At 35.5% G+C, this 17,422-nt stretch overlaps 1 long non-coding RNA gene across 1 annotated transcript; it reads right to left on the reverse strand.

Moving 5' to 3' along the window:
* Nucleotides 1-722: 722 nt before the first annotated feature.
* On the reverse strand, nt 723-7,363 carry LOC309493919. Its single transcript, XR_014204092.1, has 4 exons — nt 7,176-7,363; nt 6,959-7,099; nt 6,447-6,493; nt 723-798 (listed from the first exon to the last, which is right to left on the reverse strand). It is a non-coding gene; the product is annotated as an uncharacterized lncRNA (long non-coding RNA).
* Nucleotides 7,364-17,422: the final 10,059 nt, after the last annotated feature.

A 17,422-nucleotide genomic window follows, 5' to 3' on the forward strand; every position in this document is an offset into this window, starting at 1 on the left:
TACTAAGAGAGAAACATCAGGAAATCAAACATGAGTATGATCTGTGGCACATTGTCAAGAATGTAAAAAAGAAAATTTTAAGATGCAAGAATCCTGATCTGAGTGAGTGGATCCGGATGATAACTAATCACTTGTGGTATTCTGTTTCCTCTTGTGGGGGAGATAGAGTAAGACTCAGGGAAAGGTGGATATCTCTGCTACACCACATAACAAATGTTCATGAGTGGGTGACCGGGGAATCAATAACAAAATGTGACCACCCTCTCTACACCCCAGATGAGGAGAGCAGGCGCCCGTGGCTCCGTCCTGACTCTGCAGCCTTTAATAGCCTCCAAAAGGTTGTCCTGAACAGGCAGCTCCTCCAAAATCTTAACAGGGTGACAGAGGGCATCCACACAGGTGAACTAGAGAGTGTTCATGCTCTTTATAATAAATATGCAACAAAGAGAAAGGCCTTCAGCTATGAAAGCTTTGAAGCGCGTCTTCGCCTGGCTGCACTGGACAACAACATCAACATAGAGAGAGAGAGGGCAACAACCAAGACAGGTGGACACAGATTTAGGCAACAATTTTCAAAGGCTGCCGGTCAGTACGTGGTGGCACAAATAAAAGAGCAGAAAGCCTACAGTTTCCGAAAGGATATCGTCAATGGAGCCATCTTAAGACGGAAGGAGTCCAGCACCATACAGGCTACCTTACAGGAACAGAAACAGGAAGCTCAACCCACCTTAGGTCAACACAGAGGGCTTACCAAACCGGACAAAGAGCATTCTGTGGCACAACACCTTAGTCGGTTCACTAAGTAGGAAAAATGAAATCGTCAAATCGAAATCACATTTAACATATACTGTATAATCCCTACAACATACACTGTTAGACCTTACCGGGTTTTTTTACAGTAAAATACTGGCAACACTGTTGCCAGTAAAATACTGTTAATTGTACAGTTCTTTACTGTAATCTAGTTTGTTTCTGTAAAAATGCACTAAATTCTAATTCAAGTTAACTAATTTCACTTGCAGAAACCGACTGCCTTAAATTGACCAACTGTCATTTAAATGTATTAACTAAAATTTATAATGCATTAATAATGTGAGCAAAGTATTACTATGAACTTCTTTCATTTGAGACCAATAAAAAACTATTGAACATAAAGAGATTTCCACTGGATCAGCAACTACACAGTCACCGCCTGTTAAATAAAGCAACATGCAGCATATCATCAATGTTTGTAGATCTTCTCCTGGACTGAAGCACAGGCTCTACTCTTCTGCACAATGGTGACCCAAAAAACAAGATTTTACAGTAAACTACTGGCAACAGTGTTGCCAGTATAAAACAGTTTTATAACTTACAGTTTATTACTGTTAAAATACATTTCGTGGGTGTGTCTTTTTATCTTACACTGTTAACCCTTTCAACCCCACAGGAAAATCCACACTACAAAGAGTAAAAGTAACATTGAGACAGTGTTGCAGTGAGATAATTAAGAGAATACACTGTTAGACTTTTCTGTAATTTCTACAGTTATTTACTTTAAATCCCCCAGTATTATACTGCTATTTCTCTTTACAGTAAATAACTGTGATTCCCATTGCATCATGGGAATTTCCTGTGACGTCTAACACCACATACAGTGACTTACTGTATTTTTAAAATTTGCTGTATACTACTGTATTTGTCTAACACCACATACAGAGACTTACTGTATTTTTTTAAAATTTGCTGTATACTACTGTATTTGACGTAACGGTCTCTCTGGCTGGCACCATTCCATCGTGCTTTTTATTTCCTAATTTTTGCCTTACACTGCGTGTCTACAACGCTATAACAGTCAGAGGCTGTCTATACTGGACACATTGAAGCGACCGGACCGGACCATTAATGCAAAATGCGAACCTGTTTGTCCCTTGTCAGAAATAGCGCGAGCGCTTGGACTCGGAGTACTGTACGTCAGAAATATAACGGCGCATCATTTGTCTTGTCGTGTCGTGTCGTGCCGGAGCATCCAGTGTAATATCACTGGGTTCTGACTGTCTTTTGTTGGACCGCGCCGTTCGAGTCTGGCCCGGGGAAGAGACGGAATTCACTTCACCGAGAGAGAGACCAGCAAGCAAGGTAAAAAACATTCTGTGTGTGTTGACAGGAATGTGCCCAGTTTAACCTGTTATAGCCTACATGGCGGTAACGAACTTTACCACGGTAAACTGCGCTAACGTTTCATTTGACAGACTTTGTTGTCGAGTTAAAATACGCCAACGAGCAACGCTGTTAGTTTACATTAACAATAAATTAACTAATGTGAAATTCTGTTTTGGTTGTAGATAATGTTGGCCTACTGATGAGAAAATAACATTGTATGTACGTTTTATTTGGCTAGCTGCCACCTTTCTAGGTTTAGTATTAGTTTGCAAACTATAACATTATATAGGCTATTATAGTTTTTTTTTATGGAATTTAATATTTACTTCCATTTTTGTATGTGTTTAAACTAAAGGCAACTGCAACAAAGCGCCAATTCGCGCCAGTGACTAGCAAGATTACGGAGGTAAGTTAACGTTAGGCCATTTGTGATATATTTTGAAATAAGTTTGCTGAAATGATTAGCAATATGTGATAAGTGCTTTGGAGCCACTGGTGCAGACTAGGTAGCATACAATGTCTTATAAAATCTCTATAAAATTGGCTAACTTTATATCAAATAAGTGATATTTGTATCATGTCTAACTTTATATTTATTACACAGCAAATTAACCAATCAGAAGATGGACCATTGTCTTTGTTCAGTCTCACCAGATTAAATGTATCCAGGTTAGCACTGCAGTAAAACTCTCACTAATTCATCCATACCAAATCTAGAATTCTAAACAACTTAAGTTTATATTTTTTGCATTATTTTGATATTTTATTAGGCAGAAGACTCTCTACCATTGCAGTCCCACCTGACCAGGAAGGTCCTAATATCAGTGCACAAGTGGGTTAACTACTGTAGGAAGGAGAACGATCATCACACAGTGAGTTCTTGCATGTGTCTTACTGTGTATTTGTCTCAAACAGGAACTCCTTCACTGCAGACGAGCTGAAATGGGCTAAAACATCGATTTCAGTCACAGTCATAGTCATAGAGAGCTATGGATCTCAGAATTTTTGGACAGAATTTAGGATTTGTAAGTATTAAAATTTAATCTGGAATAATTTAATTTAGTTCAGTTGAAATGTTTGAATATGCTATTTACATATGCTAAAAAGCTGTTTACAAATATATATTCTTTAGTTATTGTAAAAATAATAATAAAAATGTAAAAAAAGGAGGTTAAAAATATTTTGACACTAATATTCTCTCTCTCTCTCTCTCTCTCTCTCTCTTATATAGTGTTGGAACCGGGATCTCCTCTGAAGGACTGAGTACATTAGTGTTTGTGGACACGCATGCAGACCAGGGAACATTCTGATGTTGTCAGTCAAGTTCTGAACAGGAACCAATCTTTGGAGAAGTTCATTTATTCGCAAAGGTGGACAAAAACATTGTGTTGACTTTTTAAAGATTATTCTGATGATGATCTTTACTCGTAGAAGTAGAAGTAGACTGAGGGGTAGACAGTCAGACATTGATTATAATGAGAAATGTTTCTTGAGCATCAAAGAGACTCCTTTCAAAAACATTAAGACACTTAAATACTTATTTTGGCCACCAGTGTACATGAATCCAACACATTTTTGTAAATTAGTGAAATTATTTTTAAGGTGGGGTTATGTGTCATGTATTGTGAAAAGAACTGTGTTTTGTCCTGTGTTGGATATTTCCTTTTTGACTGCTTAGAAATGTATTTATATTCTGCAGTTTTATGAATGTAATGGTTGATATTTAATTATAATACTTGTATAAGCTAAACAACCAATGACTCTACATTCATTTAGTCAAATGCTAACGTTTTGTTTATGATTTTATGTATGATTTTAACAATGTGTGCAGTGAAGGACAGCACATAATGTGTTAATTTAACACATTTACACATCTTTGTGCTAACCTTTCTGACATATTTACTTTGTTAAAATCATTAACACAATGAATTTAAATGTTAAATGTTAAAATTAACACAAAAACGTTGTCCCTAAACTCACCCATTAATGTGTAAACGTTTCACACATATTTCCAGCATTGGCAGACTGTTTATTTTGTGATATATATGAGATTTTTTAAATAAAAAAATTGTATTTTGTAATAACTTTGTCTAATTGGTTTGTATGTTAGTAGTATTTATGTAAGATAAAAATAAAATGAATTATATATCAAAATTATGAAATCTAATTTAGTACAAAGAAAAAAATAATTACAGTAGTGTACTGATTAGCTTCGTTTTTACAGTAATGCACTGTATTATGGTAATGTAATGAAATATGGTAATGTACTGTAAATCCTAATTACAGTAACTTACTGGCAACAGTGTTGCCAGTAAGTTACTGTAAAAAACCCTTGAAAAGTCTAACAGTGTATGTAAGTGATTGTTGAGCATTAGTGATGAACACCTGCTGTTAGAACAGAAAATACAGAAACACAAGAACTACAACTGACTTCCAGCCATTACACATTATTACACTTATTATTAACCAGTATGACTTTATTTCTGTCATACATCTACAGAAGTTGTTATTAAGATGTTTAATTGAAAATGTTTGTTTGACGTTACCATTATAGAGATCAGTGCTTGCTTTAGTAGGGATGCTGATGCTAAAACATTCTTTTTTCTTTTGCTACTGTGCTACTGTGTTTTTGCAAGTCACACTTGTGCGCACACAGTTTATGAATGATTGCGGTTGTAATGCTTATGGTGACAAATTCATCATATTGCCTGTTCATTCACTAAGGAATTAATTCTTGTTCATTCAGAGTTTTATCCTCGATCAAAAGTGTTACATTAGCTCTACTGTGAAACTACAGCAATAAATTGCTATGACTAATTTTTTTTAACACATCATGCATAAACCAAAAATAAAGCTACACTATGTTTTAGAAACACAGAGATATCACAATTTAGCACATTAATCTCAACAATGGTGGCAATATTATTATTATTTTTTTATTCATGCAGCAGTGCATGCTGGGAGTTTTATATTATCCTGGAACCCAGCATGCATTGTGACATGAAACTTTTCACCATTGTTGAGATTCATGTGCTGATTGTTGATGTCTGTGTGTGTCTGAGTCAAGCAGGAGCTCAAAATATTTTAAAACACTATATGATTACAATATTCTTCAGAAGACATGATTACAGAAATTTTGATTTCATTTTGTAGATACACAGATTTATGCTAAATATGACATATTCATAATTTCAATGAATATATACAGGAAAAATCTGAAAATCAGATAATCCAAGATGACTGTGACATCATCACAAAAGAAAAAAAAACACATGATCATCTTCCTCTTGACTTTTTCTTGCCATAACAAATGTGTTTTATAAACTCACTATTAAAGCAGTCAGAGAGAGATGAAAAGTAAGAAGTCAAGAGACAAGACCAACTAAAGCAAATACTGATCTCCATTATGGTGACAACAAACTTTATTATAAACTAAATCTTTGTTAATTCTCAACAAGAACTTTTGTACATGTATGAAAGAAATAATCGTAAACTGGTTTGTAAACTGGTTTCACACTCAGTGTTGCTGGAAGTCAGTTGTAGTTCTTGTGTTTCTCTTTTTTCTGTTCTTGTTTCTCTGTCCTTCAGTGATTCTGCAGGTGTTCATCAGTGTCTCAATTCACTCACTTCTTTTCATTCACTCTGTCAAGTGGACTATATTAGTGAACTAATGTAGGGAATAGTGAATGAGGGTATAGGGTGTGATTGGGAAAACAGCCTCTGAGTGTCGATTTTGAGCGCTGTTCATTTACAGTATAAACCTGTAGGCTATTTTTGTTTTCTACGGTATATTACTGTTTTAATGGAAAATGGTATGATACTGTCTGAATTACGCCTTTTTTTACAGCAAGGGCTAACAGTGTACAACATACATTTTATTATATTTGTATATTTTTATATATTATATTTATATCTATATCTATATATGAAGAGTTCAGATGCAAAAGCCTCTAAGTGCCATCTGAAATTTTCTTCTAGAATGATCATTTTTTTCAGACTTGTATATTTAAATTCAGTAATTTCACTTAAATGACAATGAAAATTACCTATTAATTGTCATTTAAGTGAAATTACGGAACTTAAATATACGAGCTTGATAAAAAATGATCATTCTAGAAGAAAATTTCAGATGGCACTCAGAGGCATTTGCATCTGAACTCTTCATATATATATATATATATATATATATATATATGAGATATAGATTAAAAAAAAAAATATTTATTTATACACACACACATATACATATATATATATATATATATATATACATATATATATATATATCAACACAGAGGGCTTACCAAAACGAACAAAGAGCATTCTGGGGCACAACACCTTAGCCGGTTCACTAAGTAGGGAAAATTAAATCGTCAAATCGAAATCACATTTAACATATACTGTATAATCCCTACAACATACATTTTATATATATATATAAATATTTTATATGTAGCCTATATAAATAGTTTATAAATATTTAATATATATATATATATATACACACACACACACACACACACATAATATATATATATATATATATATATATATATATATAATTTATTATCTATACTAACTCTTATTCCTACATATAATATTTATGTTCATCTATAATAGTCCTACTGCATAACCATATTCCTTTAGGCAATATCAGTTCAAATGTTTTTATATATATATATATATATATATATTATATGCTTAGTAAAGTTACTTTTCAGTTATTTGATATTATCCAATAAAATGATGACTTTACATGTACGCGTCTGACTTCAAATGTTTTATTATTAAAATTGACTACAAGTCCAACGCATACTCGAATCCTTGATATTCGGCTGAGGGGAAAAGATCCCTGATGTAGTTCACTGCACAGGATGGGATCGGGATCCTATTTCTTCTTCCCAAATGCCCCCTCGCCCAAAGAGTGAACTGCCGGTACGCTGTTAACCTAAACAGTCTGAGAAAAGGATATAACAAGTTAGCCTAGCCTAGCCTAGCCCAGTCGCCAATTCATAAAATACACTGTTACATACCTGCTACTTATGGGGCGCTCCAGCGTCTCAGCTCGGACATCCCTTAGAGATAGCATAGCCACCTCCAACACGTCTCTCTCACCGCACAGCATCCGAAATGAACGGTGCATGGTGATACATTTTTCGCCGATCAATAAATGTTCCAGGTTGACCTCTCTGCAACAGATCGATTCCGGTGCAGTGTCCATGCTCCGGCAGCGCCCGCCATAGACATGTATAGAAAGGCTAGATGGCTCAAGGCGGTGTCAGCTGTGTCGTCACTTGGCGGCCATCTTAGGTCAGGAGACTGCGCTGCCGCTCCTGCTGCTGTGGACGGAAGGTGAGTGACATACGCCAACTAAAATGCTCGTAACTTGCTGAATTCTTGACGGATTTACAAACGGTTTGGTTTATTACAAACCTTATTAACGTGGCTATGATTTGTGCTGATGCCGTTTGTGGCTATAATTTTTCACAAGTATGCAGTTAAATAGCCGCATCCCTGACGTTTATGACACACCAAGCCGTTTGAAAATCGGTTGAAAATTGAGCAAAATATAGTTATTTCAGCACTACATGCACAATAGACTTTAATGTTATAACTGGACGAGCGGTCCTGTCCTAAGATGGCCGCCGTGTGACGTCGTCGGGTCCCATTGGCTCTCAGCGCCGGTAAGCTATCTAGCCTTTCTATACATGTCTATGGCGCCCGCACCCACACCAGTCTTCTTCTTCTTCTTTTTCATTTTTATTGGCAGCTCGCTTCTCAGATAGAGCATTACCGCCATCTACTGTGGGCAATGAATCAGAGACTTGTATTTTCCCTCATCCCATACTATTCAGAACCTGGCCTTTCGATGTTGCTGCGTGTTCAGCTCCTCCATCTACAGCCCAGGATCTTCCAGACTAGGGACGAGGGATAACCCACACCAGTCACTTCCCCCCAAACGATCCTGTACTGTAGGCGGAGCCTGAAACTGATCGTCCTCCATGTGGTGGTAGTCACGTACTATTGGCCTGTCCCTCACAGGCTCAAATGCGTAACCCATTCGGCCATTAAAATGACTCATTTTCGTGTGTATAGGAAATGCAGCTGCAGCTGCCTATATAGCGTCGCAGGTTCTACCATGCCAGTGATGTCATCAGAATTGCCAGCGTTCTTATACTAACAAACGCAATTTTTGTGTTGCTTAAAAAAAAGCTATATTGATATTTTTAATTTTTTTTTTTAGTGTAGTTTACTTTTAATTGTCATAAACAACACGTTATCAATGTTTTTTTTTTCAGTTCAGTTCATCTTTAAAGTATCTGATATATACTGTACTTAAGTATCAAAAGTAATTTTCTGATATTTAATGTACTTAAGTAATTGAAGTAAAAGTAAAAAGTTTTTTTTTTTTTAAAGCAAGCGGTTAGAACTTTGGGTTTGTGAACTTTATTGTGGCTTTCTTATAGTAAAGCATATTCAGGGTTCCAACTTCCCATATCTTCTTAATCTCACTCATCAAATCAAAATCACAGTCTTTTCCAGGACTTTTCAGGCACAAATCTCTTAAGTTCAAAGAACAAACAGCATATTTTTAGAGCTGACATCAAAGAAAAAAAACTGAAACAGAAATTTCACTTTTGTATGAACTTCAGGTAAAAATGAAAAATAAATAATAACCTATTTCTTAAAAAAAAAAAAAAAAAAAAAAAAAAAAAAAAAAAAACTGATGGTAGGGAGAATATTTTGGTCATGTGATATGAGCATTTGTAGGGCTTACTCCCCAGGTCACCATCTATGGAAGCCCGTTTCCGCCACGTTGAGTAAAAAAAAAAGATTCTTTAAGTCATAATAATGAGAAACTTTCTCATAATAATGACTTAACATCTCAAAATAATGAGAAACTTTCTCGTAATTATGACTTAAACATCTCGTAATAATGAGAAACTTTCTTGTAATAATGAGAAACTTTCTCGTAATAATGACTTAACATCTCATAATAATGAGAAACTTTCTCGTAATAATGAGAAACTTTCTCGTAATAATGACTTAACATCTCAAAATAATGAGAGACGCTGCAGAAGAGCGAGCGCAACGTCCGTCTAGTGCGCGTATGCCTAGAAAAGCAATGAAAAAGCGCGTTCTGTATGAACGGACCCTTACACAGATTTCCAGATGAAGTGTTCTTAAACAGATTTGGAAAGGTGTGCTGTCTTATCATTCCTCCATCTATTTGAAATCCATGGATCACCCTTCTGTGTTGCTACTTGTTCATACACAAAAATACAAATGAATATTACAAATGAATAAAAGACTATCTAGTATGGAAGCCCGTCTCATACACTGATTATTTATCATTAATGTTATTTACTGCAGAGCGTGCCATGTTTGCTGTGATGCATTTACATGGCTTTAACCAGGGAATGTCGCTATAGCGTGGCACGCCCTTCTGCCCCGCTGCTTTGCGCATGCGTAGAAGTGCGAGAAAATAAGTCATTATTATGAGAAAGTTTCTCATTATTACGAGAAAGTTTCTCATTATTACGAGAAAGTTTCTCATTATTACGAGATGTTAAGTCATAATTATGAGAAAGTTTCTCATTATTACGAGATGTTAAGTCATAATTATGAGAAAGTTTCTCATTATTACGAGATGTTAAGTAATTATTACGAGAAAGTTTCTCATTATTACGAGATGTTAAGTCATAATTATGAGAAAGTTTCTCATTATTATGACTTAAAGAATCTTTATTTTTTTTACTCAATGTGGCGGAAACGGGCTTCCATACCATCTCACACACACACACAGCAACATTAGCCCAACATTATCCTATAACCACTGAGTTTTGAGTTAATTACCATAAAAGGAAATCTCAAGTTTGACAAAACGTATGATGCTTTTAAAGACGTGAATAGCCCTTAACACTTTCTTTCTAACCTGCCACTGATTAACGTAGCAGTTTTCAAAAAATATTTCTCAGTCTAACATTAGCCTACCTGAGGAAATATTCGGCCCGGCAGTTATGCTATACCAAAAACAGTTAAGCGTGTTTCAGTATTATGGACATGTCTTTGAGAGTTCTCTGTTGAATTAAATCAAAAGGTAGGTGCTCGCATAGATATCGGTGCTCGTGCTTCCATGGCGGTTTCAGTTGTGCTTCCTCCTCCTTTGGCATGGCAACAAACAAGCATTACACTGGAGCGCTTTGTAATAACGAGTAACGAAGATGCTTAGTGGAAATATATCGGAGTAAAAGTATAAATTTTATCTAGGAAATGTAGTGGAGTAAAAGTGAAAGTTGACATAAATTTAAATAGCGAAGTGAAATTTCTACTTAAGTACAGTAACGAAGTATTTGTACTCCGTTACATTACAACACTGCCCCCTAGTGTGGTATTTGATTGCAAATAATTAACTGCATTTATAACCTATTTATTGATTTTCCAACATCCAAAGGAAAACCAACTTCGTAAATGCAACAATGATGCTCCACAAGTCTGACACCTGCAGAAATACAAAATACAGCACAGATAAAATATACAGACTTGAGTCAAATACCCCTCAAAATCAGGCTTTTGTGGCATATAAATGTGGCATATGTTTGGTGTCTATCCTCAAATAGGGTTTTAAATTGCTCTTTTATAGTGTTTTTAAAACTTGTTACTTACTATGAAAATAGCCAAGGATTCTGGCATGGCATCAAAACGCCAACTAAACAACACTTCTACAAGAACGCATTAATTCTATCAACTTTTATGTAACTTATTCATTATTTTTAAGGAGAAGCACATGGATGAACAAGAGAAACAATACAATGGAGCCTCAGGTGAGAAAAAAGGATTTGGTTCAACATTAGTTGAACTGATAACTCTAAAAGTCATGCCATGCCAGTACAGTTTAATATTTTATATCACATATTATACCAAGCAGAAATTTGAAGTAAATTATTTATTAATGTATTTATTCTTTCTTTCTTTCTTTCTTTCTTTCTTTCTTTCTTTCTTTCTTTCTTTCTTTCTTTCTTTCTTTCTTTCTTTCTTTCTTTCTTTCTTTCTTTCAGACTGACAGGAAGAGGCCGTAGAATATGAGCTTAATGCTTATACAGAATAACGTTTGTATCTTAAAAAGCCCCAAACTCATATAAAACGGCCCAGATCTCCCGTTTGGATGTTAGATGTCTAAAGACAAACATGTAAAGCTTCTTTAAAACAATGTGTGATGTGAAAAGTGCCTTACAAATAAAATGGTGTTGAAGTGACATTTACAGTAAAGGCAGAAGTTCATTTTGTGAATATGGAGAAGTGTTTATCTCTGTAACTTACATGGAAAACACATTTGCATAGAAACTGGAAGTTATTATAATCATATTCAAAGTTATTCAGCGTAACTTCTCTAACATGTTCAGCCTCCAAACTCCACTTTTGCTCTTTGTGTACTAGTGATGAAAGCTACTATGACAAGGTATGAGAGTTTTTACATATTAATAAAGAGTTTTAAAATTCAATTTAAAGTCTGTAAATATGTAGACACTTAATGTTGTAATGAATATAATGTGGCAGCTGATCTTCATAAGAAGTTAAAGCTTTCATTCAGCAGAACTGTTATGATGATTATAGATTTGTCCTTTGTAGACAATAACACACTTTTTTAAAAGCTTTATTGCTAAACGCAACAGAGTCACAGTACAAGATTAAATATGATCACTGTTATTCATGAGGTCATTGAATCTCTGATATAATAAAACTCTTTAATAGACAAACACATAAGCCTCTGTTTGTTGGACAACAGATTCATTTCAATAAATAAATTGAGTTTCCTGCTATTATTATACTAATGTGCATAACTATACTAACATAGTGATTATTATACTGTAGCTAATAACTATATTAAGTTATCATCTGTGAAGTTTGGTGTGGTGTTGAAGGTCAGAATGGCTCTTGCTCTTCTTCTCATCTTTCTACTCATGAATTATGGTGAGTCCCTGATTACAACACTTTAATATTATATATTTTTGTGTAATTGCACACATAAAATGTCCCTTATTCCAGCAGCTCATTTAGAGAGCTTGACGTTTTCAGCCAATCAGAAATGCTCTCAGCCTGTCAATCACTGTGTGCTATAATCCCTGCTGACATCAGATTGGGTTACATATCTTTAGAAGGCGGGGCTTAAGAGAAGGGGTGTGGTTAAAGTTAGTGTAATGGTGGGAGTTAGCAGAACAGTTGATATTTACAAATTTAACGATTATACTTTTCCCTTTTTTGATCATAGTGGAGTCTTAGTTGGAGTTCATATTTTGGCCTTCATGTTGATGTGGCTCTTTTCAGTTTTAACCTTTCTGTGTCGTAATGATCCGTCTGCAGGATATTTCAAAACTCAAAATATGAGTGAGATATTTCAAAATCTCACTCACTTCACAAAAACTGATTGATATTTTTTAACTTGTGCAAAAACACATGTTTGTGTGTCTGTGTGTGTGTGTGTGTGTGTGTGTGTGTGTGTTGCAGGAGTTTACTGATTTTCTGTATTTTGTGTTTCAGGAGTTTTTGGAGAAGACTGGAATGTGACTTATGAAACTAAATCAATATGTGCTCTCAAAGGATCCTCAGTAAACATGTCTTGCACATATAGATTCCCTCAGCAGTATAATCTCACAGATACATTTTGGATCAATAACACAAATGAGATAAAAAATTTAAAAGAATATCCAGAGTATAAAGACAGGGTTGAATACATTGAAGACAGACAAAACAAAACTGCCGTCCTCAGACTGCACAACGTCACTGAAAACGATGAGATAGAGTATTTTTTCAGATTCATAACTGCAACTGATAAAAAAAAATGGATTGGTCAACCAGGAATTCAACTTAATGTTTCTGGTAATCCACTTCCGTCCTTCATTTCCATTATTTATTTAACAAAAAGTTGTTAGTTTTATGACATGGTGAGAAAGATGTGTTTCCTCCAGGCCTTCAGGTTCAGGCTCCACAGCTGGTGCTGGAGAAAGAAACGCTCAATCTGACATGTAGAACCACCTGCAATCTGACAGACAGATTCATCTGGTACAAAAATGGACAGGCTTTAAAGTTCACCAGCGACATCCTTCAGTTTCAGTCAGTCCGCAGTGATTCTGGCAGATACAGCTGTGCCGTCAGAGGACATGAACATCTGCCTTCTCCTGCTGTCAACATCAGTGTCGTGTGTGAGTAGATATTCATATATATCAGACAACTGATTACAAATATCATAGATGGAGTACTTATCAAAAATACATACATTCATTATATATCAAGCAGTAGTCAGTCTCCACAAAATGACATGAATAAAGAGACCATGTTGATTTACGTCTAGATCCCCCCCAAAATACGTCAGTGTCGGTCAGTCCGTCTGGTGTAATAGTGGAGGGAGATTCAGTGACTCTGAACTGCAGCAGTGACTCAAACCCTCCTGCTCTGAACTTCAGCTGGTTTAAGGAGAATGAAACCTCAGCTGTTGGATCTGGACAGAGTTTCAGCATCTCCAGCTTTAACTCCAGTTTCAGTGGACGCTTCTACTGTGAGGCTCAGAATAAATATGGATCTCAGAGATCAGCGTCTGTTTTACTCACTGTTAAAGGTATTCAAGACACTTCTGTGCTCATCATGTTTAAATGTATTAAGGGTGAAGTTCATTCACCCCCTAATTTATCATTATATGTCATAGACTTTACTGAAAATAAATGATCTTGACATTGTCTTTCCTCTTATGTGTTCAAGGATCGGGTTGGAATATCATGCATGTCATTGCTATTTGTGCCACTATTGCAATTGCCGCTGGGTTTGGGCTCTTGTTTCTCATCATTGTGTTCATGAGGTTAGTGAGAAATATTTATTTAAGCATATGCCTTTATAGTTTATCTACAAATGTAAATATTTTTTGGCAAGCCATTTTTTTTTGTTGCAGCAAAAGCAGTCTGTTACGGTTTTAACTTTCATATATGCATGCATCCTTATATATTTAACAACAGGAATAAGAGAAGAAATAATGACCCTAAAGACCTTGAGCAAAAAAAGGTGAGATTCTAGCTGACGTTAAATCACTTCATATTTCATTGATCATGTATCACAGACTTTTCTGCTGACATTTGTTGTCCCTTTCTAAAAGGTGGTGTAAACTTTGTACAACATATCATAGATCATTGATGTCACTAAAACTTTACATTGATATACTCTGAATATTGTTTGTTTTTTACTAGCCAATCAAAATGTATAAAATACCAAGGTATTAATTCGCATAAATGCATGAATGGTAACATCAGCTCATGAATTTAATGACGTTCTGTAGAGTTACATGTTAATTATCATACACTTATGATTCACTTATCGTACACATTATCATTAAGTGTGGAGAGATGAATGTTTACAGGTTGCTGTAAGTTGAAATGTATGCCACATTATATTGCAGCCGTCTACAGGAAAGACCTCTGAATCTGGTGCTGGTAAAAATGCTTCTATTCAAGATTGCAGAGATAAAGAAACAAAGAAACCTGAAGAGGATGAGATTCAGTATGCCTGCATTACAGTTCACCATCCTGCTGCTGAAGCCAAGTGAGGAAAAACTGAATTATTGTGCTTTATAAGTCCGCTTTATTTGCAAAGTAGCCTACTTTTCACAATGTCTTTACAGAAAATTGCACATTAATACAATAGATACAAGTATTAAAAGCCGAACCTTGTACAGTACTGATCTCATTGACAGTTAATTATGTATTTGTTATTTTTGCAGATCTCCTGCAAGCCGAGACATGGATGTGTCTGTGATTTACAGCAGTGTCAGATAATGCAGACTTACATATTTTTTTGAAAACAGCATCTGAAAATATATCTAAACCAGACTATGATAAGAACTTTTCTTGCTTTAGTATTTGTGTTTCTTTTAATCATTATTATATTTTGAGTGTACAATGTTTATTAAGCCTTTGCTGCTCCAAATGAGTTCAATCTAATGCATTTGCATCACTTGTAAACCAAAGCCAAACAAGCAAACACAAGTTACAACCTGATAGCGGTGCAAAGGAGGCTCCACCTGTCCTGCAAAGCTCTCTTTACAGAATGTATTGCCATTTCCTGTGCTAGTAAAAAGTGTAAGATTTGTCAGTTAATATCATGTACTTCTTGTGAGTCTTTAGTAAATTACTAAAAATATGTAAAAAATGAACCTACCATGATAAATAAAAAGTGTAAAAGCTAAATCCATTCTCGTCTATGAAGAAAGAGCGATTTGTTCTTTGATTTATTAATAATTAATTGTATTTCATGATTTATTTAGTCATGTGCATAACCCATATTCTCTTTTAAGCGACATTTTTAAACTTTGTTGGTAAACTGCTGTTTTGTTAAACTTAACCACTAGAGGGAGCTGAAACCGTCCGAGCGCGTGACAGCGGCTGACTGAGAGCGCGCGCAGCTTCACTCCTCCACCTCCACAACTCACCGGGATTTGGAGTTAGAGTTTTTCCGATTATAATGACGGGGAACTCCTTTAAACGAAGTAAAGCTTCAGAATTGATTTAAAGCCACAATATGTAACTTTTTTGCTTTAAAAATAGCAAAAATCACTATATCTATGTTATATATTTTTTTTAGTTGTGTACTTACATTATCCCGACTGTTTCCAACAACTTTCAAACCAGGAGAAATTTGTAATTTAATTCGAGAAACGTCCCGTTTCTTTATTTCCGTTTTGTCGCCGTCAATGGCGTCATATCCGCGTTGTCCCTGGTTTCCGCTCGTACTGCCATGGCAACCAGAGCTATGAACCAGAGCCCTCTGATAGTAACCAAAGCGACTGACGGTAGTTCGCAATGTCTATCTGCACGCTGTTGTTGTTTCGTTCAAACATTATGGACCATGGCAAGCAGACTTTGGATACAAAAGGAGAACTAAAACGAGAATCAATATCAGCGCGGTGTTTTCGAGATGTCTAGAGCTCCCATAGACAGTATATAGATGAGAGCTCCACGTCCGAGACTTCGACCGCTTCTACATGTACTTTATTAAACAGGTGAGCACATTTACATAAAACTAATCAATGTTATATAGCTCAACATGATGAAATGTTAGAATATGATCTGTATGTTATTCTAATGTTGATCTAGCTTACTGCTAGTCTCATACAGACAAACTAACACATACATTTCAACACATTCAAATGCAGTTTAGTGTGATAGTGTAATGTTAGACCAAGTGAAACAACGCTGCGTTACCTCACAAGTTTAATTTGTCTAATAAACTGACCTGTGACTGTGAGTAGTAATTCTGCACTCGCGTGTAACGTTAGTTCGGTAGAATGAAATGTCCATATTCCTTATATGATAGCTGATAGCTGTCTCTTAGCAATCCCGAACTGCTTCATATCACAGTCATGATAAAAGCATCGATGTATTCAGTCATCCATAAACATTATTAGATCCATAGATTAGATCGGTCGGCTTGACGTTGACGACAAGATCCATAATTCTTAGCAAATGTTGCGTCATCAAACTTCGCCTTTGTTATTGTAAATAGGTTAGCGACCCCTAGTGGCGAAAAATTCCATACTGTACGTTTAACATCATGTTCAAGTTTACGTTTCTTGAGTTTGACCACGGAAGGGTCAGTAGTTTGAACGTTACTTCGAGTGTTAATATTGAGGTAAGTTGATCGTGTGTTAGGAGGACGAGGCAATACGGCGCCTTTGTGTATTTTTGTATTTATACATTTTAAGATATATAACAAAAACAACAACATATTAACTTTCCCAAAATAAACTAAATACATAATATTTTTAAAAATCACTGAAAAAAGAAAAATACATTATGAGTGCAATACAATACAATTCTACAATCCTAATACAGTAATTGGACATGTGGGATATACAGAGGAAATGGCTGACAGTGAGACAAAAATAGCCTCCAAAAGGGAGACAGAGAAAGAGAAAGTCCAGAACATGGATTAGAGTGTCTGATCCAGAATGGCACCGGTCACAGTCTGGGTCAATAGAGGGTTCTTAAGCATAATTTCTCCTCTCCATGTCAGTGGGGAAAATGAACTATACATTCATACTGCTTTCTCTGAGCGACTGGATCATCCTTATGCAGCACTGCAAACCATATAGTGGAGACTACAGTTTTAAACCTAAAATTATGCAATGGTATAAATAGTTTTTAACTTTTTATTCTTCAGACACCATTTTAAATTGTTTCTTAGTCTGTTCATTTGTGCGGACAATTGCACAACCTAACATTTGGGGGGTTTAAGATAA

Source organism: Leuciscus leuciscus (assembly GCF_965113295.1).
Source record: "Leuciscus leuciscus genome assembly, chromosome: 3".
NCBI classification, from domain to species: domain Eukaryota; kingdom Metazoa; phylum Chordata; class Actinopteri; order Cypriniformes; family Leuciscidae; genus Leuciscus; species Leuciscus leuciscus.